General features: G+C 33.0%; 1 protein-coding gene and 1 pseudogene across 1 annotated transcript in view; one reads left to right on the top strand and one right to left on the bottom strand.

Moving 5' to 3' along the window:
• NAALADL2 (N-acetylated alpha-linked acidic dipeptidase like 2) overlaps positions 1-22,642 on the bottom strand; it is an 881,081-nt gene that overhangs the window by 113,386 nt on the left and 745,053 nt on the right. The window lies entirely within an intron of this gene.
• LOC118617549 lies at positions 1,102-2,354 on the top strand (annotated as a pseudogene).

The raw sequence follows: 22,642 nt of genomic DNA, 5'->3' as shown, positions 1-22,642 counted from the left end.
CCAACAAAGTACTTATAAACCCTTTAAAAAAATTAAAATAGCCCTGGCAGGTTTGGCTCAGCGGTTAGAGCATCGGCCCGTGGGCCGGAGAGACCCGGGTTCGGTTCCCGCTAAGGGCACGTACCTCGGTTGCAGTTTGTCCCCGGCCCTGGTTGGTCGTGCAGGTAGCAACCACTCGATGTGTCCCTTTCATGTCGATGTTTCTCTCTCTCTCTCTGTTCCTCTCTCTCCCTCCCACTCTACCTGAACAAAAAATAGAAAAATGTCCTCAGGTGAGGATGATAAAAAATAAATAAAATAAAATAACCATCCTGGCCAGTGTGGATCAGTTGGTTGAGTGTTGTCCCGAGCACCAAAAGGTCACCCATTCGATTGCTAGGAAGGGCACATGCCCAAGTTGCAGGCTTCAGCCCCGGCCGATTGATGCTCCTCTCTCTTTCTCCCTCTCCCTTCCTCTCTAAAATCACTTAAAAATAAACATAAAAAATAAAATAACCTAATTTATTTCTCTAGTCCTGCGGCTCTAATTCTCTTCATTGCTCTTCAGCTCTCACCCCCACCCCCACCCCAAGGCTTCACTGTTATTAAAGCCACTTCTAGGGGTTCATCACACTAGACTGTCCCCAGATTTTTCCCCACCAACCACAACCGGTAATATCACATTCACTCATTTTGATAACTAAGACTGAACCCAGGAGACAAAGTTTGAGGCAACTTGATTAGGAGGAAGTAAGGAAGAACCCCAATCTGGAACTCAGTATAGATCCTCTGAGGAGAAACTAAAAAGAAGAGGAATTTTGCTGAAATGGCCAAATTCGAGAATAATTTCTATCAAGAACACACTAGATTGGCTAGAAATGCCACAAGAGGTGGAAGCACACCAAAGAAGCAAGGAAATGATAGTTAGAGACCATAAGTGCCCAAAGCCAATTCTGAATTTCTATGAAGCAAACTACCCTATAAATGTCCTAGGTATATCTGCCAGATAACTTTACTGAACCCATTGTTACTGAAGCTCAGAGCTCTCCAGTTGTTCTAAGTTGTTTAGAACAACTGGAGTAGCTCAGATGGATCCAATCATTGGCCATTTCTACAGAGAGAATGGGCCTGTTTTCTGGTGCTGGTGCCAACCGAGGAACTGACCAACAGGTAAAGCAAGGAGCTGCTGAAGACTCGAAACCATTCAGCTTTCAGTTTGCTTGTATCTGTGGTGATGCTGCTCCCAAAAGACCACAAGTGTAATTTGGAGAGAGGTTAGGACATTTATATTGTAACATCAGGAAGACTGACCTGTAGTGTGTGAGAAAATCAATCTAAGAAAAACACCCTTTTTCCTTGATGAATTATAAGAAATACCTTATACAGAATTCACTCCATACAAGACTATGTATTAATTAAGACCTAGTAGGCAAACACTGTAGAGTGCAACTTGACCAAAAGAAGTAAGGCAGCTTGCTGAAGACTCCCTGAAACATTATATTTGTATAAACAGGAGTATACTAAAACAAAAACCACAATATTCTTCAGACTGTGGATTTATATAATGATGTATGCAAGGAAGATACACTTAATGGAATCTAATGAAATAGATGAGTCAAAGGAAAATACAATCATTGTTTTTGTGAAACCAAAAGATGTGATGAGCTTATCAGACAAATGAGAAGAGAGTGGCCTTTCACGGGTATCCATGTTGAAAAAAGTTAACAGGAATACAACTGGGTTCTCAATTAATTCCAACATGGGAAAGTTCCCATTGCAATTGCTACACGTATGATTTTCAGAGGGCTACATGTGGAAGATGTAACGTCTGTCATCAGTTATAGTTACCTAACTCCTCAGGAAGTTATATTCATCTAACTGGAAGAACTGTTCACAGTACTAAAATATTTTCTTCACATCTAATAACATAAAACAAGTAAGTGACTTTATTTCTGCTTCATGAAGCCAATCAAGCGATTAATCCCAAATTCTTTTACTTGGTCAAAGATAGAAGTTCATGTCATTCTAATAGTAGAGGAGGCATGAAGGATGACTACCGAGCTCATTATTCACATAAAAGAGGTGGATTTAGTAACTTTATATATATAGGGAAATTGTAACAGAGGTTTACTTTTGTCTACTTAAGAGAAATTTGAGGGCAAAAACTCAAAATGGTAGTTACAGTAGTGTAAATTACAGCAGTGCTTTGAAAGTAATTTTGTGTCTGTTGGTATACAAACTGGTTTTAGGACGGGTAATTCAATTAAGGTGTACCAGAATGGTTATGATAGCAATCAGCAGTATAAAATTAATGTTCCAAATATGCACATGGTCTGAGCCAACCAGTTTATGCATACACCGCTAACTGTGGCTGACCTTTGATTGGTATCTACTGCTAACAGGATATTCTCAGTAAGATTTTGGAAGTATCTGTAGATGTCTGTTTTTCATAATTACCCCTTATATTGGATGTTATCAAATAAAACAGTGAAACAATTTTAGTGTAGCAAAATTATAATTCACTTTTTGCTATTTAAGTTGGATACATCTATATTCCTGAAACAATTTTTAGTGTTTTTCTTTTTTGAGGTGGGTACTAGAAATTTCTGTTAGTGTTTTGACAAAAGTAAATATACAATGTTTACAAACACAGTAATTCAATGTAATACCTGGCCTTCTAAAAAAAATATTTAAAAACTGAACTAAGTGGACATTGCACTTTATTTTATATGTATTATGTCATATAGAGCTTTGCTTAAATTATCTACATTTTAAAATGTAAAAAATAAAATGATAGTCAAAATGTAAAATAAAATCTGTCAAAGACAAGATTACTCAAATAGCCCTCAGAAATGAAGCATATTTGGTAATAAAACTTGCATTAACCATTGAATCCATTTCAATGAAAAACCAAAAACTAGTAAACAGTTGAAAATTACTATTAAAAAACAAAATATATTCTTGGAAATATAAATTATAAAAAATAAATGCTAACAATAAGCTTTGGGTTCAGTGGAATATATAGTAAGTATGTTATTTTCAACATCTTACATATGGATTTAATGAATGTCATCTTATATTGAAACAAGTAACAAAAAGTGCATACATAATAAATCCAAGGTCTTAAATGTTTTCAGAATTTTTTTTTATAACATAATAGGGCTCTTGCAGAAATTAATACATTTTATAAAGAATTAAATATAATGCCTCTTTTCTTAATATAACATTTCATTTAAGTGCTATCTATTCATCTGCCTCTTTATCTATAATCTATATAGTCATTGAAATTATTAAAACACCCCCCAAAATTTGAAAATATTTATTTGCAAAGATACATGCACCACTACGTTCATTGCAGCATTATTTCCAATGCCAAGGCATGGAAACAACCAAAGATCCTTTGATAGATAATTGGATAAAGGAGTTGTGGTACCTATATACAATGGAATACTGCACAGCCATAAAAAAGATAAAATACTGCCATTTGTGACAACAGGAATGAACCTTGAGACTATCATGCTCAGTGAAATAAGTCATTCAGAAAAAGCTAAGAACCATATGCTTTCACTCATATGTGGAATATAAAACTAAAACTTATAGACACAGACAGCAGTATGGTGGTTCTCAAAGGGAAGATGGGTAGAGGGGTAGTAAAGGATAATGGGGGACTGATATATGGTGATAAAAGATGATATGACTTTGGGAAGTGGGCACACAACACAATACACAAGTCATGTATCATAGAAATGTACACTTGAAACCTATATAATCTTATTAACCAATGTCATTCCAATAAATTTAAAAATGGCCCTAAATAAATAAATAAACACCTAAGATAAAACAACAACAATGTTCATAAAATGTTAACAATGATTATAAGAAAGGTAGGATTTGCGTTAACTTAAATTTTTTTTTTAATCTTTAAAAAATGCACTGTATGGCCCTGGCCGGTTTGGCTCAGCTGTTAGAGTGTCGGCCTGCGGTCCGGAGAGACCCAGGTTTGGTTCCCGCTAAGGGCACGTACCTCGGTTGCAGTTTGTCCCTGGCCCTGGTTGGTCATGCGGGTGGCAGCCACTCGATGTGTTCCTTTCACATCAATGTTTCTCTCTCTCTCTCTTCCTCTCTCTCCCTCCCACTCTATCTGAACAAAAAATGGAAAAATGTCCTCGGGTGAGGATAAAAAAAAAAAAATGTACTGTATGGATTGAAGTTATAGTCATCTACATAAGGTATTGGGACATCGGTTTCTGTGAGGAAAGAAATTTGGGACTAGGGAACAGATATGAGGAGACTGTCTACTCTATCTCCCTTGGTGATTTTGGGAGATTGAATCTTATGAGTAGTTTAGTAGTTAAAAAATAAAAATCAATTGAGATTATTTTAGTGATCTTATAAATTTTATACAGAGACATGTTCACACACAAATTTAAAAAGCTAAAGTTATTAATATTTAAAACCAGTTAAATCTGAAATCCAACTCTTCCCCCAGTCTACAGTGTATTGTTACGTGGCTGTATCAACACAAAGTCCTTCACAGAACTTTTTATAAAATAAATTCTCATGACATAAAAGTGCACACACATTGTTCTTCTCTGAGTAACATAGTTATCTGTTTTCGTTTGGTTTGAAGATGCTGCCCTGCTCTCTCCTTTACTCAGCAGGCAAAGCAATACCCAGTTCAAACTAAGGTGGTTTTGAAACAGAAAGATGCTGGAAATTGTTGAAAGAGCTATGCAAAGTCTTATTCTTAGAAGAGAGAATATAAACGAGTCTCCCTGCAAAAGAGATACTTGGTTTGGGTAAGATAAACGTAAAAGGTGATGACAGACATGAGCACCTGGACATAAAGTAGACAATTCTGGGCTATTAAATGGAAAGCGATCCTACAAGACCAGATCCATGCTCAGAATGAAAAATCACACATATTCCCACAGAACGCATTAACATTCCTCATGAAGTAACTATGCCTTGAAATAGCAAATTAATATATAACTGAGATCTAAGGAAGATGACTCACCAGTTTGAATCTCAGTGTTTTAAGAAAACAATTTTAAAACAAAGTAGCTTACATACTTCTGAGTAGCTTTATAAAGTACACTTTAAATAAATTTTCAAAATTTTGCTATATTTATAAGACCGTGAGTAGATGTATAAAATCTAGGAGAGTCACAAATCATATGAATAAAACCCAAATTAAAAATATTTTTGATTTAGAAATATTTCCTGCACACCTTGAGGATAAAAATGACAGATGTATAGTCCATTTTTATTTTTTTAAGTCCTGCTCTTTCATTTTAGTTCAAAGTTCTGATTTATGAATCCTAACTGGCTTTTATTTTTCTATTGCTAGTTCAGTCTTTTGAAGTTCACATTCTGTAATGAGCTCCATCAGAGGTTATACAATACTTCTGTCTTTTTCCGAAGCTAAAAAAAAAAAAATTAAAAAAAAAAATCACCCTATTTTCTTTGCTTAGTTGCCAAAAGTAAGCAATCATGTTCAGCAGGATTGTAGTTTAAAGGCACCAACAGATTTTTTTTTTTCTCCATAGAGCCCATGGGGTAAGAGGATCAACTTCTCATTATTAGAAAACTCTCTCTGAAAAAGAAAAGCAAAATGAAGCCAAAACTGGTATTTATGCATACTACCCATTACCTGGCACTTACGATTTAGTCATAAACCTATGCTCCTAGATGGAATTAACATGAAAATATGTTTCTGGCAGTTTTATCCAAGCACTGTTAAAAAGCCAGCACAATTTCTAAAAATGATTAACTCTTGACTCTAGTTCAAATTCTAATTCAGCAACATTTCCTTTCTCAGCAACTCCTGCTCCACCAGGCTTTGGTAATTAAACATATGTTTAAATCCCGAAATAGCAGTGTTCCAAAGGTGAAACAAAATGATGTCTTTTGGTAACATTTTAAGAAAAGAAATCATATAGTAAGAGTTTAGCACTGTTAGACATTGCCATGGGGCAGGGGGAGTGGGGTTGTAATTCCATGATAAATTGTCTAAGAACACTTTTTCATTATAACAATATTGTACCATAAAGAATTTAAATAATTAAGCTCATTAAACAATCATTGGTTTTCAATGATTGTTTCCAAAAAATGAGGAAAAAAAACACATTTTCTAAAGTATTAAAATCACCCCATTAGAGATTAAAGCTTAAAGTAGGTTGAATTTTTGAGACACAAATAATTTTCTCTTTAAAAATAAAAAAACGGTAATTTTGTGTAATTTGATTTCTTCCAATGAGAAATTATTTTTCTCTTCAAGTAATTATAAAGGAGTTTAGCTATTATTTCTAGCAAGCTGACAACCTTTTAAAGTCTTCTCTAAATGGTCTGTAAAATTGAGACACAAACCTCGAGGGAAGGACTCATGTAAAAGATATCTCGTGATGAACTCTTTTGAACCAATAAGAAATAAACCAAAACAGTTAAAGATTCACTCATAACATAATCTAAATAAGTAAATGTTATTAATTTTATCATCTCAACATATAACAATAGATATTTCATGTTAACATTACTCTAACAACAAATTTCAGTGTATCCGAAATGATCATTAAGAGGGAAGATAGCAGGGATTATTTTAATTTCCCCCAAAAAATGGAATTAACATTTTGCAGAAACATATAGAAGACAAAGTAAGGGGAAAATACTCAAACTGTTACTTTAACTTCCTCAGGAAAATCTTTCAAATTTACAAGTTCTAAATCATAGGTATTAGAAATTAATGTATTTTTTTAATACAAAATTAAAATAATGTTTTCATGGGAGACATTTAAAAAAACTATTGTGTTTTTATTTTATTTCATTTTACAACTGGAGGCCACTCATTACTCACAAGATCAAATAAGATTGTTTAAATATATACAGGGAATATTCAAAATTTCTCTTGAATTGCATTAAGTTTCTCCAGTAACATGAAAATTAATGTTTTTCAATGGCAGTTTTTGAAAATTGGGCAAATAACCTTTTTTATTTGAATAACATTCTTCACATAGGTTGCACTTTAAAATAACAATGTTTATAAAGAAACATAGTTTTTCAAAATGATGGACAATTCTGTGTGGGTATTTTAAAGTGCCATGGGTTAAAAACCACCAGAATTTTTTTATTATTCCATTTAAACAAAACATACATCTTGCAAGACTTTTGAAATTCCTGGTAATAGAAAACTGGAATATTATATAAATCATACGAATATAAAATCTAATTAGTTAGTAATTTTAATTAAAACATAACAATTTTAAAAGTTATTTTAATGAACGTTATTTGATTATTCTTAAATTTATTTTGTTATCTTTATAAATCAGCCAATAAGTTCCTATTTTACTTTAAAGTGGTTGTTACTGATCTTGCCCAGGTTTGGTTGTGGGCATAGACTTTGTAGCCAGATGGCCCGAGTTCTAATCCTAGCTTTGCCACTTGCTGGCTCTGCTACCTTGGTCAAGTTACCTTTCAGCTATGTGCCTCTCTTTCTTCACCTATAAAATGAGGATTTTAATAATAGAGCTTACTTCATGAAGTTGTTAGGAAATAGATTGATATAAAGTGAATGGTGCCTGGTACACAGTAAACTCTTCCTAAGTGTTTGGTGTTATGATTATTTAATTTTATATTATTGATTGTAAAATTTTTATCAACCACTGAGAAGGGTGTTTGATTCAATAGGCTGGGCTTAATGATTCAAATGAATGGTGCCTTTCCTTGTATCACTTACACAATTATGTAATTACTTTATGCTGCCACTAATCAAAGACATTTTGGATTTTCTCCCTTGGAGCTGCCTTCAGAGTCATTCCAAGCCAAATATGAAAATCAATCACGTTACTGTAAGTGCTGCAAACAATATTTCCCAATGTGGTCATTCAATGTAGTTACCAGACTTGGCCTTAAAATATTAATATTAATGACAATAATACAAAACTTAAATGTACTGAATATTTCATACGCCATGTAAAGCATTGAGGATTTTATAGTTATAATCTCATTTGATTAATTTTAACCAGTTTGAAAACTGTTTTCATCCTCAGCGAGTAAAGATGCATATCACTGGGGACATTCTGGAAAAATAGTGAAAACTTTGGAGGTGATTCCAATATCAGAGGCTATAAACAGTTTTGCATTATGATACGAATTATGTCATAAGTGACCACTGGGGCTAAGAAAGACACAGCTCTCAGGAGGTTGTATATTATCGTATATTGGTTAAAATAGATTGACATATGATTTCAAAGTCATAACTTATAAATTACCGTTAACTCACATGAAATTCACAACTAGCAATGAATAAAAAACTAAAATAACCCATATTAGTTTAGGCTATACTTTTCACTGTCATTTGCATGCTTCACAGAGTTATAATACCATGAAGACATATATGAATAATAAAATATGCTTTGGTTCTAATGACTCTTAATTAACTATAATAGAATAATCTGTTCTCTAAAAGATTTGGTTAAGTCCTCTAAAAAAGATTTTTTTAAGTTCTGCTTCTCATTGGTTAAATGGGGATGACACCCACCAAAACTAATGAATATAAAACAGTGCTTGGCACGTCACATAGACTAGGCTTAATGATTCAAATGAATATAATACAGTAGTTGGCATGTCATAAATAATTAATGAATAATGGCTATTATTAATCAATGTTGGTTATTACAGTCACAAAATCTGCATCCGTAGAAGAATATCACAGCACAAAGACGTAAGACTGTTTTGTTTTGTTTTGTTTTACTGCATTAAGTCCTTCTTGGTCTTTGGCTATCCATTATACTAAATGAAAAACTAAGGCAATCTTGTTGTTTTGTCAAAAAAAAAAAAAAAATATGTACAAACACTAAAGCCATTGCTACTAAGGCAAAACCTGATGAGGAGAAATTCTTTGTTACAAAGGAGGCAGTATGGCGAGAAGGATCAGAAATCTTATTAAAATTTGTATACAGAGAAAACTTATTATAAAGCTACAAAAATGGCCTGAAATATCATTTTCTTTCCTCTCATTAATGTTTCCTTGTATTGTGCAATTGCCATTATTTATCCTGGGGTCACTTTAACACCAACGCTCATTTCGATGTAGCACAGCCACCGTTTTAGGCAGACTCATTGTTGCGCTTGAAAAATGAAAATATCTGAAAATGCAGTGAAAGCAGTCTGTAATACTAACGTAAAATTTCAATGCTATTCTTAAGGTTACAACAATAGAGCAAACAATGCCTCCTAAAAAAGATTGGTGACCATGGCATCAAACTTACCAAATGCCACAACGGTGCTCTCCCTGATAGATACATAAGCTAAACTTAAGGGATATTATGACATTTGAGTAACTCTAGCAGCAACAAAAGCTCTTTGTAAAGAACAAAGGTGCTAAAAAGACCGAGGTAATCAGTTTTCTTCATCTCTCTGGGTAATTATTAGAATAATAAGCTCCAACCAGAGGTTACCTATTGCCTAATGAAACAGTTCATCTGAAGAGAGGGTACAGTGATTCTTCCCAGGTGAAGGAGAGCGTGTTATTAAACCAACGTAATTACTGCAACACAGGGCTGTACGTGAGGGTGTGCTTTCCACACCGCAGGCTGTGCAGTCCAGCATTCAGTGAATGCCCAACAATTAATCAAAGGATAAATGAGCTATATTACCACAAATTATCTTTGAATAGAAACCATGGTAGATTTCAAGGGTATCAAAAGCAATAAATCTAATACTTTAGGCATTCTGAGTGTCCCTTCTCAATAGAATCACAGGTAGAAGGAGAAACATCCTCAAGTCTAACTTTATCCTTTTGTAACTGAAAAATCGAAAACAGATGTCTGAGGTTATGTGAGCACCGAAAGGCACCAAAGAATCTTAAAGACAAATGGAAACCAAGCGGCACATTTCCTAATTCCAAGTTTAGTGTTCTGGCTGTTAAATCTCGTATGATTTATCCAAAAGTTATGGTGTAATCTTTGTAACCTACTCTTTCTGTGCAAGCATCAGTAAAACAGTCCTCTACAAAACAAAGAGAACGATGCCTCCGCAGCAAATACCACCCTGTCAAGGGACTTCAGCCACCCTTCCATTTGCTAATCTCTAAACACACGCAGATGATAGACAGTTTTCTAGTTCACAGACAAGGAGATCTATTGAACTGCTAAAATGCATGACAATTTGAATCTTTGTTCATATTTTTATTCTCTAGACCATTGCATTTGGAAGCATCTGACTCAGAAATTAGTCAATTTAATCCCTTCAGACTTTTCCCCCTCTTCCTTGTTAGCACACATTTAAGTTCACAAATTTTTACATAAACAGGAACATTCGAAAAACTAATGGTAGGTACAAGATGGCATATTAATTTGTCAAAAATGTACCCTCTAATATATGTGCATAAAATCTAAAGATGGCTATCGTAAGAATAAATTGATCAATTAACTAGAGTTCTATTAGTATTTGAATTAAATGCTAATATATTTAAGATTTTATCATTAATATAATTTAAACATTAATTTTCTAAGCTATCTAAAAATAGAGTTTTGGTTTTTATCCACCTATTTATGAACATTAAAATGTAATTTACATTCCCAAGGTGCTTAAACATCAACAAACTGAAATCAATATTTAAGGATTTTATGTTCCCAGTATAGTTATGCTCCAGGGACTAACTCTGCTATCTACAAAGCTAAGACAAAGAGTAAAAGAAAATTTGAACTCATTCAGTGGGCTCACAGTACATAGGAATGATGTTTTTCATTTACATTTCAAATCAGAAGTTTTTCTTGTTAAATTGATGCCTGAATATGCACAAATTTTGAAAATAGACACTTATAAAATCATGCATCCTATCCTGGTTAGAACAGTTCATTTGGAAAATGTTGCCTTTGTATTACCAGTGCTAAAATAGAAACAATAAATCAATGTAGTGTAACATGAGCAACAACCATACCAAGTATTTGGAGAAGCTTATTCCAGAAAGATTATTTTGTGGGTGAATTGAGGAACCTGAGTTCTCTTCTTGGTTCTATTCCTTCACTCTGAACTTAATTTTTTATTTAATATCAGGTGAGGTAGACCAAGATGGTTTCAGCTCTTTGTGAAACACTTAAGTACTACATAGAAAGCCGTCTTGCATGCTGGAAAAACAGTCTGGTTTCAGGAGATCTAGATTCTATTCTTGGTACTGTCCTTAGTGAGTTTTGTGACTTTGGCTGAGAATTTCTTAACCTATTCAAATGTCAGTTTTTTTCATCTGTAAAATAGGAAAACCAACATCTGTCTACTTCAAGTGCCCATTCTGGAGAACAAAATTTTGGAAATAATATATTAAAACACTTTTTAAATGCTAACATGCTTCCATAACAAACTGTAAAGGTATCCATGATTACTGTGCTGGGATTGAATAATGTCAGAATTTATTCTAGCATTAAATTCATTGAGAACATGGAGATGTGATGGACACACAGAAACAAAACAAAGATTTTTATTTGCAATCTGCCTTTCCATGTATTCAGGATTTAACAGCAAGTTTATAATTCAAAGTTGAATGTTGGCAAAGATTTTTAAGTGTTTCTACAAATTTACACTTTTATGTTGGGAAATTATTACATCTGAAGCCCACAAAAATTGTTTTGAAGTCATAAGTTGAAAAATATATTCAAAAGGCTGTCCATTTTCAAATTAATGTGAATGTTTATATGTTGACAAATAATTGGATTAAAATATGGCGTTGTAACTGTATACCTTATATCATCTTGCACGTAATCTTGATTACATCAATTTTAGTTTCTTATTGTAAGTTTTGAATCCCACTGAGTTTACATCATGAACTTTGATGGATGTCTGGGCAGGTGTGAGATAAATTGCTGGGCAGGCTATGATCTTTGGGCAAATTACTCTCCTCGACTACAATATATATCGATGAAATATGTCAGTGTTCATATACACAGTTGTCAGTTGTATTACCCAGGTGATGAAAATACAAGTTAAGGGACCATCAAAATGAAGGGGGAGAAAATCACAGTGTCATAGGAAATTAGTACAAGAACCATCACCTTAAGCTGGAAATATAATGAGGTAAAACCTTTGGTAGGTTTTGATGGGGAAAAAAATCAGAACACCTAGTGAAATTTAAGTAATTATAACTTTTTATCTTCATTCCTAATTATTTTCACTTAACATAAATGAAAGTAAACATGACAATAATTTAGAATGTTTTAAGTAGGAAGGAGCAGATAAAAAGGTTTATAATTTCAATTCAACAAATTTTGACAACTCATTTGAATTAAGAACCACTTGTTATTGTTTTTGGTTCACTACAAAAAAGAAACATTGATTCATTAATTCTATTAAAGAGATCTTTAAAATATATGAATATATAATTCATCTCCATTTCATACGTATTCAGGAATAAGGCATCGTTCCAAGCAATGAGGATTAATATAGGAGGCTAAAAACAAGAGACAAAAATGGTCTTTCCTATAAAGTAATATATTTTCATAAAATAATTTATAAAAAGGTTGCTTTTGATAAAATAGTCCTTAAATATTTATGTTCCTTAATGAAAGCATGGGTTAATCTTAGATTCAACCATGGACTATTAGACATGTCATACACAAGATATATCTATAACCTAAGTAAAAAGCAAACTAAGGCCCTGGCCGCGTGGCTCAGTTGGTTGGAACGTTTTCCTGTATACCAAAAGGCTGCAGGTTCATTCTCTGTTAGGGCGCATACCTTGGTTACGGATTCAATCTCCAGTGGGGTGGGAATGGGAGGCAGCAAATCGATATTTCTATCTCACATGGATGTTTCTCTCTACCTTTCTCTTCCTTCCTCTCTCTATAAAATAAATAAAAACATCCTCAGGTGAGGATTTTTTTTTTTTAAAAAAAAGCAAAATTCAGGAGGAAGCCAAATGATTCCTAATCATTTTGTGTTTTACCAAACTAATTCTTAATAGATACCGCTATACTCCCTAAAGCCTAAAAAGGTCATCCTATTCCTTCATTGCACTAGGCTATTTCAGACTAGTGAATTGATGTAGGTGCACAAAGACACGAAAACTTATGAGAATGGGTGTTTAGGAGAAGAAATTAGAAGCTAGCAGAAAATTCTATAACAAAATTAGAGTGAAAAAATATTCAAAATTCTCCAAGAATTGCTTTACCTATCATCATTGTTATTGCTTAACAAATTGTGCACTACCCAATTCTCTATTTTGTTTATCCCAGATAGAATTTATTTGTACCCAGTGGTAAACAATATAATCTCAAAAGAAGACTCACTATCTCACAAAAATCTGTAGTGCAAATATCAGCTTACTTGCCTATATACATTCTTTAGGTCTGATGCTCAACTCAGAGATACTAAAATGCTCTTTTCATAGGTTTTCTTAAAATTGGATATTTTTAATATTACAAATGCTACCATCTCAAACCAACAAATTTCAGAATAAAATGTTTTATATATAAAATTATTTATCCTAGAAAATGTAAAGTAAAAGTTCTAAATCTTCTGCTAATTTTAATTTGAAAAAAAAAAAAAAAAAAAGAGTTGGACCTCATCTTAATTATGTCTATTTCTAAAATGACTTTGCTGGAGAATAATAATTTACCTTATAGCATGTAGAAGGTGGATTCTAGCATTACACAAAGATTAGCAGAATATATATACTATTCCTGATAATACATACTCCTATTATAGATAAACAATGATAGATGATAGATAGATAGATAGATAGATAGATAGATAGATAAAATAAAAAAAATTTTTTCTTGTTCTAATTCTCCTGTAAACTTCTTACATCACAAGGGCTATAGTAACCTTTGATATTATTTGGCATTGTTTGTATTAGTGATAGTAAATAATAATATAGCTATTTTTATCATACACAATATCATCACGTTTTAAAAGGCTCTAATATTGTATAATGATGGACTTTGTTCAGCCTTTACAAGATTAATATTGTGTATTGTCTTGATTCAGGCAGACCCTATGCATAACTCAAATTTGTCTTTGGCAGAACCCAGCTGAAAGCTGAATTCAGTTTCCTTGGAAACATGCTGACTAACACAGCAATAAAAGACAAAGAACCCAAATGCTACATATAGACCTAGCTCCTCTTTGTCTAGCTAGTTGAATGGAATATAGCAATCTCAATTCAAATACAATTTTCTAAAATAATAAGTTTATTTTAAGAATGTCTTAGTTTTTTAAGACTTTATTATTTAAATTTAATACTGAATTAAATCAATTCTATTGTGCAAAGTTAAATGTTTGTATTTACAAAGTACTGAATTTATCAGTGAGACCTGCTGGTATCTATACTATTTACTAGATAGTGATCCAATATTCCAATAACTAGAAAAGCAAGTCATGGGAAGTCAGAAAAATTAGAGGAAGTATAAATAGACCTTATGTTGCAAATTATTAAGAAACAATAAACACTTTATTGAGCATACTCCTTTAACATGCAAGGGATGAGATGGCCTGGTTTAAAAATGTAAACAAAATTTTGAATTTTCTTTAAAGTGAATTGAATCTGATGTCCCACTATGAAAAATCATGTTATAGTCACTGGGAAATATTAATGTTTCCATTTGACTTTTTTTATTCACACACTTTGGAGGGATAAAAATATTAAAGACCTTCTCAATAAATATGCAATATTACCTAACATTTATTGTTTATTTTGTGTAAGGTATATGATCTTCATAACAACCCTATTTGGTAGATATTATTATCACCAATTAGCAGATGAAGGAGTGAGAGTTTAACTAAAGTTCTCAAAATGATATAGTAATTAACCAGAGCTAGTCTTTAAAATCACATTTGTACCCGGCCTGTGTGGCTCACTGGTTGAGCGTCAACCCATGCACTAAGAGGTTGCCGGTTCGATCCCTGGTCAGGGCACAGCTCAGGTTGTTGGCCCAGTCCCCAATGGGTGGCATGCAGGAGGCAACCAATCGATGTTCTCTTTCATTGATGTTTCTCTCTCTCTCTCCATCTCCCTTCCTCTCTCTCTCAAACCAAAAAAAAAAAAAAATATTAAAATAAAATAAAATGAAATCATGTTTGTGTACAGAGCCTTAATTTCCACACTCTTCAGCCTCAGCTTTTAAATCTAGAATATAGCAAACATAAATATGTGCATGTACTGTGTATATGGACCTAGTATCTTTGGTTAAGTAGAATAAGAAAAATGATAAACACTATGAAACAATTATTTGTGGGATACTCTGGGAAGCATTGCTTTGATAATTTTGAAGTTATATGAAGAGAGATGTACTTTATTTATAAAATAATATGTTCATTTCAAATTACAGTGAACTTTCAAAATCAAAATTGCTTGGATGCATTCATGCATTTTCTAGTATATATTTTTCTTATTTCTGCATACTAGAATTATATTGTAAATCAATTATGAAACCATAAAACACATTTCTGAGTTCAGAAAAGATGATCTCTTGTTCCTTGCTTTGCAAAGGAGAAGCAGAGCTGCCATATTCATTTTCTGTCAGTTGCATGCTTTACCTATTCTTCTATTAAATCTTTCTATAGTCCCCGATACCACCTAACCACGATCTCTACTTGAACAGAAAAGAAAGCAAGGCAAGGGAGCACCACATTTTTAATTTAAAGATGATATATTGATACCATTATAATAACCTGGTTATTATTTAATAAGAAAGAAGGAAGAGGGAGACTAGATAATATAGGCATCCCATTTATACAACTTTAACAAAAAGCTGTAGTTAACATTCTTCAGTTCCTGGAGGAAGTGATCACTGGAAGAAGGGACTGGAGAGACTGTATTGTGGATCCTGTAATTCGGGTTGCATAAGCAACTGCAGCAAGTGTGGGATGCATGCATGAAATATATCTCTGAGGTTATGGACACATGATAAAAGGTTAATTTCATTCAATCTAGCAGTCCAACTGCAGAGAGTAATTTAAGGATCTAGAATGCCTATGAAATGTTTATGATCAGTCTCTTTCCTTTAAAGCATCACAACTTTTGTCTTTAAGGAATGACGAGAAATATATCTATACTCCTCAGAGTCCTATTAGATTGAATTCTTTGGCAGAGATTGTAACCTTACAACAGTGATGAAGAAGAACATTCTAAAGTGCTAATTAAAAACCAGTAAATGTGTATTCCTTTCTGATTTGTTCATCAGTTTCTCTTCTTAATCAAACACCAATCAGTTACCACTTAGAAAACTTTATTATGTTTAGAGGAAATCTTGACAATTCATTTTACTATCTTTATTCTGAAAACTAGGTAAATATAATAAACAATAGTAAAATGACTTTACAAAAATGAAATGCCAGTTTTACCTTTTATTTCTGTTATGTTTGGAGAACTATAGTTGATTTTAGTATATAATTTAGAGTGATTAAATCTCAAATTAGTTTTTTAGGGTTTCATTATTATTTATTCACAATTATATGCATGATATGTTCATAAAGACATCAATCTCTAACAATTACTCAGAATCCTGGAATTCTTGTGAGACTTAGAATGAGGAAACAAAAGAGGACCTGACTCCCACCAGGAAGAAGATAAATACTGCCATTCTGAAATGGGTGTCTTTGAACTTCCGCTCATATACCTTTGAATTGTAGGACAATGCCTGTCTCTGACTCACAGTTTGGGCAGGAAACTAAAGAGATAGAATCAAACGTTCAGATGGTTATTTCCTGTAAAAAAAAAAAAAAAAAAAAAAAACCTCTAATATTTTGGCGGAGAAGGTGTAGTATACTGAGTAGTTAATAATATGCTAGACTAAAAAAAAAAAAAAAAATGGGAGTTGAAAAAGCTATAGTATTAATTGGCTTTGTGAATTTAGCCAAAGCCATGTCAAACTGTGTCTCAGCTGCCTTATAGGTAAAGTTAGGGGATTGGAATAGACAATCTCTAAAGTAATGGGCATAGGGATGCCAGTAGCAAGCCATTTAAGACGCACAAGGAGACATATTATTTGATTTCCTTTTCATGTAATTTTCCTTCCACAGGAAACCAACTGTAAATTCCAGCATCTATAGCAATCATCAGACAAACCAGGAAAATGGAGAACAATGTCAGTCTAAAACAACATGGCAACCTTATCTGATGCTTTGAAGTATTTTAAAAAATACAGCTGCCCTTTGTTTTATAATACTAACTCTGAAGTTTTTGAGGGATAAGAGATAATGTCTCTTGCTAATGAGTGTTTTTGTGATTTTCCAAACACCCTTTTTTAGCAATCACAAAGAACATGTCATGCCATTCAAGACAAGAAGGGCATGTGTTCTTCATTATTTAGGAAGAAACACACATAAACATTATATTAATTTTCCATTGGCTAACTTGAAGTAACAAAGACATTTAGGTACTTATATGTATTATTCATATATGTGATATCCAAATATTATATGTATTTTTATACCAATGCACAAAGCCAATGAAATACTGTGAAGTAGAATGATCAGTTAAAAGGATGGTCTATCTCTCAATGAAATGGCTTTTTTCTTTCCTTTTCTTTTCTTCCATTTCTCAGTAGTAAGAATAGTATGAATTTTACCTCATCACCAGTTTTGATACTAATGTTTATGATACTTGATGTAAGACTGTAATTCTCCATGTCCTCTAGAGCTAAGATTACAACTCTAGAAGATTGTGGCAAAAATATTTTTCACATATCTACTGCTGACAGATATTCCAGGCATGAAAAATAATCACATTTTTAAGCATATAACACCATAAAAATCATATATATGTACAGTATATATATCACACCTTTACAATCACATATAAAGTCATAGTCTAGATATGATTTTTTTTTTTTCATTTTAAAGATGAAAAAGTGTGAGCAATGATATATTATTACTGTGGTACATTTTAACAGTTTATTTCATCTGTGAAGTTCAAAACTCCCATATTGAATATGTGTCTGAGTGGGGATGAGTGTGTGTGTGTGTGTGTGTGTGTGTGTGTGTGTGGTGGGGGGAATGCTGCTAACAAATCTTAAAAATCCTCCTTAATTTAAGTGCATATGCGAAATAAAGTACAACGACTTGAACATTTCACCCATCCTGACATCTGCTTTTTTCTTCACTGTTCCCTGCATACAAATTATTAAAGGCCACGGTTCTGTCTGGAAAAGGGTTACTACAGAAACTAGGCTTTACTCTTCATAATTGTGAGGACTCCTTGAGGAGTGGTCATCCTTTCAAAAAGCTGTTAGGCACAGGAGAAGTTATAGAATTATCTTCATTTTATTATTAGATTATTAGAATAAAAAAACCCAACAGGCTAGCATCACATTGAAATTGGAAGTACAGCGCCTAATTTTATTGTTTCTGTTCAGGAACCATGAACTTTGATGGAAGAAATAAGGATTTTATGTCATGAGCAATCATGACAGTCAAAATCAGAATGAAGTTTTGCTTCTCAAAAGTAAGCTTCTCGTTGTTTCTGTTTGCTTTGCTTGTAGTAGGCATTTACACACCTATGGAATAGAAAATGAATTGCATACCTTGGTTGTAGGAATCATATGACCTTTGACTTGCTGAAAGGCTCATATTTAATATTTGATACAAAATTTAAAATATGATAAACAAGAACCTCAACATACTACAGAACTTTATCAGAATGCTAAGAAATGAACAAGAAATGTTTCCAATACATGCATTATGGCATGCTTGGTCTCCATTTTTGAAGGGATTAAAAACATATTCATACCTTTAAAAAATATTTTGGGTTGTGGTGAACGATTTTCATATAAACTCTTAACTATATTTGAATCTCTGTTTCTATTATGCTATTCCTAAGTATCCCAGGTGACTGCTGCTGTCTTATCTTTAAAGAAAAATCCTCTGAACTCTCTTTTTCTCTGGATTAGCTGTGATAAGAACCTCTCTAAAATGAATTAGAGTGAAACCAACCAGTCGCTTTCCACAAAGGTTCATGTGAGGAGATTGTATCATTTCATCATTAAATGGCATATGTACATTCAATCCCATGTTAAGTAAAATGACTTAAATCATATGACACATATTTGACATGAGCTGCCTTCTTAGGGTGCCCTTGAAAAGTTATTTTGATGTTCTCATTATACTCAAGTTAAAAGTTCTGTTGTTGATTCTGTCATTGATTCAACGATTTTCTCCAATTATCAAGAGAAATGCCATTAAGCTAAAGGCGAAAACAGTTCTGAATTCGTGAAATGTATGAATTATGCAATATTAGTAAAGAAATATTTTCCAGAAACAAAAGAAGACAACACATTTAATATTCAAAGGCTACTTAAACAATGTTACAGTCATTGTAATGAAGTTGTACCATTAATTTTAAATTTGTATTCCCAACAATCCTGCTGACGTTTTCCATAGTTGAGTGATAAGGAGATAAACTCAGAGCAATTAGGGAGCAGAGACAAGATCACTCAGCTAGCATGAAGCAGAACCACGATTTGCATCTAGGAGTTTGTGATTCCACAGTCCAGACAACTGATCCATCTCAGTTTACAATACCTAGACTCTCAGAAATGTTCCCCTTCATGGGCATCTGTGATCTGAATGTCAAGGATCTTTGACAAGAGAGGAGAAAAATGTTTCACATAAAAAATACTGAGAAATTTAAGTCCTCTGTGGTAAAGTAATATTTAGAGAGACTCTCACCAAACTTTAATCTTGGACTTTCTAGCAACCAAAACTATAGGAAAATAAATTTCTGTTTTATAAGCCATCTAGCCTGTGGTATTTTGTTATGGCAGGCAGAGCAGACTAATACACACACCAACAATGTATTCAGGGCCACTGAAGGGGCAGTTGAGAAGCTGGCAGACATCAAAGTTCCAGGGAAAAATCTTTCTTCATTGAGGGTCTCTGCAAAAGCCAGCAGAGTTTTGGAGTCTGGAACTTCCTCTGAGCAACCAGACTCTTTCATGTTTTCTTTGTCATATTTCTTTCAGAGAGCTGTCTTAACAATAATGAAGAACAGTAAGTCTTGATGACGCTATTGAGGTTGGAGAATAGAACACAGTGAGTTAAAATGCTATAAAATAAATTGCTGATGTCATATCTGTAGTTGTAGCTCATTTGTAGATTTTTTCATTTAGAAATTATCTTGTTCTTACAGGCACCCAACTAACTAATTATATGCAAACAATAAGTATCAAGCTTATGCCAAAAGAATTCGCTCTGTAGCCCATAGCAACTTACTTCAGCAGGACAGATATATTCCTTAGCATTCAAAACACTTAAGTTTATTTTTTTCCCTGAATTAAATATGTATAACTAGTTTTTCAAAGGGACAAAAGAAGATATAAAGAAAGAAGACTAGTGACCCTAGGCAAATTATTTGATTCTTCTTATTGGAAAAGTAAAAGCTTAGCCTTATTTTAGGAGTTAAAATTTATAAAGAGAAAAAAACAACCTTTTTTTTTTTTTTTTTCCCAAGCTGCACTGCTTTCATGAGATACATTAAGACTTGGTAATGATGTTTTTGAAATAGAATGTGTTTGGATCTAAGGACAGTTCTCTGGAGTACGCATGGATTGGACTAGATATCCGAGAGTAAAATGGAAAAAGTCAGGTGAAGTGAATAATACTCTGTTTGGAATCATTTCCTGGAAAAGTATGAAAGTTTAAAATGCATAGACCATTACCACACATTCCAAAATAAAGTATTCTTTATAATTCAACAATGATTAAAGTTTGGAAGAAAATGAAGACGAGAAAATTACCTGAATTCTAGAATGCTCTGTTGGACTTGCGGCCAACAGAAGTGCCAGGGTCCCACACTCTCATTCAGCTGTGTACTTTCAATGCGAATAATACCCAGTTTTTAAAAATAGCCTTACATATCATTACATATCAGGCACATTCCTGTCATACACTTTCATATACATTTATTTATCTAATAAAGTACTTTGCTTTGTCGCATTTTATGACCATTTCTTCCAGATGAGAAAGCCAAAGGTAACAGTGGTAAGAGGCAAACTGTCACCCTTCTCTATTCAAAAACAATGGAATTGGAATAAAGATAAGGTGGAGTCTATTATAAAAGGAGTCCTTTTGTCCCACCTGCCATGCTTCAATTGTTCTATTTCTCAGAAAAGTACCTAAAACAAATATGCCAAATTTCCACCCGGCAGGAGACATAGGATAGAAAGCCAAAGCATGGAATTTGATGCTCACTACTTTCTGCTCAATGTTCTTACAAGTCTCTACCAGATCTAGCCGAAATCTACATTATAGAGCAACTGATTGTCTCCGATTGCTCTCAGGGAAATACATAGACAACAAATTCAGAGCACTCACAAGGCAAGAAATGAGAGCTTTTTGTCAGGATGCCAAAGTGGGGGCCAAAGAAATCTTCTGTGGACAGGTATCTAAGTGCTGCTGAGGCTCCTGTACTGGGATACTCCTCATGTAAACAGGGATGCAGGTGTAAAGCTTATCACAAACGTTACCTGGAGGCATCGCTCTTCCCTGTGACTTGAGCTGAGGCTTAAATAACAAATACATCAACCAAAAACTGGTTGTTAGATCTTAATCCTTACACACCATTTGGGTTATGCTTTCCAGTACTCTATCTAAGAGAATCCTTTGAAAATTAAGACATGAAATTCTGTGATTAAAATTCAAAATTAATTCAATTGCCATTAAAACAAAATAGTGAAAAAAATCATCTGAATATAATAGTTAAGGTCTGAAAAAAGTTTTAGACCCATACGTATATCTTTCAAATGACCAGTTAGACCTATAAATACCCCCGTCTTTTTCTATAAAGTTTACTTTTGAGAGCTTAAATGATACTATAAAGAAAGACATCGTCTTTCCTATGTCATACATGCCAGACTTTTAGAAGAATTTTGAAGGTGCACATGCCATAACACCTTTAAATAACACACATGTGGGTTCACATTTGTGAGCTTTCAATAATACAGATGCAAAATTTATATTTATATTCAAATAATCTTAGTGGCCAATTGCCTTAAAAAACAAAACACATCAACATAAATATTTGATGAACATTTTATATTACTAAATACGTAACATTTTATTAACTATTAAATGATGTAAAAATATGTGTAATAGAGCTTTTTAAGGTTAATATTGCATATGTGTTATCAAAAATAGATGTCATACTTTCTCTGTGGATATTCTAAATGTTAGTACAAGTTTTAATTTTATATGGGTATATAAATGTATGAGTTTATGTGTATGATTATAGTTTTATCCTTTTTTAGAAAATATGTTTTTACTAAGAGAATAGAATCACACATTATTGGCAATACAGGAAACTAATTTCATATAAAATTAATCCATAGACATCGGTTAGAAGTTTTTTAAACTAAAGAGTTTTTTTTTTTTTTTTTACAGATAAAATGGCAAATTATATACTTTCAGCTATCTTAAACAAAATCTAAACAGAAAACAACACTAACATCTATTTATAGTGTTCTTTTACTGCAGAGTTCAAAAAGTCTTACTTTACATTAGTTCATTCAATCTAATAGAATTTTTATTGTCGTCCCCCCACGCTCTGGAATAAAAAATATTTCTGAAAATCATTAAGGTAGAGATTTCTTTTTTATCTGCCAATAAGATCTAAAAGTAGTATAATAATAGAAGGTCTTAACTTCAGTGTATAGACTGAATTGCAAAAGAGACCTTATCC

The sequence above is a fragment of the Molossus molossus genome, unplaced genomic scaffold, assembly GCF_014108415.1.
Source record: "Molossus molossus isolate mMolMol1 unplaced genomic scaffold, mMolMol1.p scaffold_m16_p_5, whole genome shotgun sequence".
NCBI classification, from domain to species: Eukaryota; Metazoa; Chordata; class Mammalia; order Chiroptera; family Molossidae; genus Molossus; species Molossus molossus.
This window is presented reverse-complemented; position numbering and strand designations above follow the sequence as displayed.